This window comes from Mandrillus leucophaeus, unplaced genomic scaffold (genome assembly GCF_000951045.1).
Source record: "Mandrillus leucophaeus isolate KB7577 unplaced genomic scaffold, Mleu.le_1.0 Scaffold14, whole genome shotgun sequence".
NCBI classification, from domain to species: domain Eukaryota; kingdom Metazoa; phylum Chordata; class Mammalia; order Primates; family Cercopithecidae; genus Mandrillus; species Mandrillus leucophaeus.
This window is the reverse complement of record NW_012101365.1, coordinates 10,483,313-10,486,155: the sequence shown is the minus strand read 5'-3', so window position 1 is coordinate 10,486,155 and position 2,843 is coordinate 10,483,313.

The window sequence follows — 2,843 nt, the reverse complement described above, 5'->3', positions numbered from 1 at the left end:
TCAGAGATGCAATGTGAGGGGACTAAAATGGTTGTTGCTGACTTTGAAGATGGAAAGAGGGGAACCCAAGCCAAGGAATGCAAATGGCCTCTAGAACCTGGAAAAGGCGAGAAACGGATTCTCCTTTAAAGCCTCTGGAATAAAATGGAGTCATGCTGACACTTTGATTTTACCCCAGTGAGACCAGTACTGGGGTATGACCTCCGGAGCTGTAAGATAATAAATTTCTGTTGTCTTATGCACTAGTTTATGGTAATTTGTTATAGCAGCAATGGAAAATGGATAAATAGCATAGCCTATTAGGACTTAGTGAATATAGGTTTTCTTTATCCTTTTTCTTTCTCCCTTTCTTCATTTTTGAAACAAATGGATTTAACTTTGTACAAGAGCAGTACTGTACAAACTTTGTGGCAATATTTGAAGATTATGGGGAGAATATCTTTAAGCCCTTTGAAAAATGCCTGGCACACAGCAAGCAGTCAAATGTTACCTATTATCTTTATGATTGTAATTGTTACTGTTATTACCCAGAGGCTCTGATTTCAATTCTCCATTCCGCTAGGAAACAGAATATTCTTTATTCCACTGAGGAAACTATGATACAGCCAGCAGTGAAAAGTGTTGGACATAAGCCTTTTTGTTTTCTAGAACTCCCAATGTTCAAATTTAAAAATTTTCTACAAAAAGTTTTGGGTCATTTTTTATAAACTTGTATGTTTCTGAAAAATAGCCATAGTTGGAGGCATTTACTCTTATGGGTAAAAAGAAGACTCGGGACATGAGAACTCTCCTCAGTTATCTCATGGGCTGTCAAAAGGGAGAAGGAACCAATTTTTTTCTATTTGTTTGATCTTATTGGGTAGAAGGAGTAATGGTATAAATTTCAGTGAACTGAATCAGAGTCACTGGAGCTGCAAAGGACCTGAAGCCTCCTATAAGGATACTTAATATATGAAACCAGTAAAGACAAAATTAAAGTATGTATGATAATTCTATAAAAGTGTGGTATCATAATTCTATAAAGATGTGGTGGAATGCACCCTTTCAATTCCCAAAGAGACTCATTCATTCTACAATCTAGTTTAATGAAATAATTATAGATGTAAACATGTAGGCAATGATTTTTTTTAAAAGACAATTTTTACATTGACACAAAAATTTTGTTGCAGTGTTCCTGCCTCCCAGCTTCGGCTCAGTAGATGGACCTCACCCCAGGGTTTTGATCCCAGTTAGTGCTATTGTTCTTAAAAGAATATCTTACAACGTCAGGTGATGCAAAGCAGTTCACCAGGTTGAGGAGCCCATGTGTTGTAAGAAGACACTGGGTGTTTCTATTTACCCTTCTCTAAGTCTGTGACTTTAGGCAATGTTTCTAATGAGCTGAATGTCTGTGTCTTCTTGCCTTTGTCCATGCTATTGTCTCAGTTTCCCACGGTTCCTCACTGCTTAAAGTGTGGATTACACAGCAAGACATTAAAGGCCCCATCACAAACTGTTCCCCATCTACCTTTCCAGTTTTATCTCCTACCAAATCTTACCAGACATTACAGACTCCATATGTTTAGTCATTCATTTATCTCTTTCATGTCATTTAACAATATTTTACAGATTATAATGTGGCCATGTTAGTGACTCTTAAGGTATTACAGTTTAGTGGATGAAATAGACATTTAACAAATAATATAAAATAAAAATAGAAGTAAAATTGTGATGAACATCCAGAAATTAAGATATAACAGGGGACTATGAGTAGCAGGAGACTGTATAATTAGTGGGGGTGGGGGCTAATCATGGAGGGGCTGAGGAAACTCTTCAGAATTTTGTTGGATTGAGGCATTATAGATGTATCAACAGCAATTGCTGTTGCTGTATCAACAAGGCCTAGTAGCAGTTTTAGCACAGTTGCAGGCATGCAATAAATGTGAATAAAATAAATGGATGACTGAAAAAATTGATATTGACAAAGGATAAATTAATCTGCACACTGTATCATACTCAATTAAAGCACACACACATATTGTTTAGGAGCACATATTAATGTAATTAGATATTAAGTTGTACTTTACAGTTTACAGTGCTTTTCCATGCAACACCTCAAAGAATTGTACATACACCAATGAATAAAATTCTTGTGTTTATTTTGTAGAAAACTGAGACTATGAGAAAGTTGCCCAAGGTAACGTATCTTGTAAGTAATAGAGGCAGACATAATGCTTTGGTCCTCTGGTCTCAAATGTGGGGCCTTGTTCTTTATTTATGAAGAAATAAGGGTGGGATGATTTCAATAATACGGGAATAAGTGATGAAAATCAACACTTAACTGGATAAAATATTAAACAATCTTATCTGTTTGAAGGAATAAAAACACTCTCATTGCATTGACGAATCACAGGGTCAGATTAGGGAGAAGAAAACCCAGAAGGGTGAGCCTGGCAGGTATAGCAGCTTGTCACCCAGGAACACCTGCCAATCCGTGAAGAGACAACTAAGAGGATGAGATGTCAGTCCAAGGCCCACTGTGGATGGGGAGCCACAGTAAACCACACATGCTTTGAACTGGGAACCTTAAGACCTCCGCTGAAGATGGGACAGTGAACCAGAAATAATCTTTTGTCCTAGGGACTCAATCACTATAAATGGCCTAATGTGGAGTTTCATTGCTAGAGCCCCTAGCCACTGCCAGAGGCAAATCTAAATTCTCCTTGGATCAGGAAACATCAATCTAAGCCTCCATTATTTCCATAATTAATATTTTCCTCTAAAATATTCAGAACTCAATCAAAAATAACCTGAAGGAAAGTGTTCCTCGACAAGTTAAATTTTATCTCTCAAAAATCATTCTG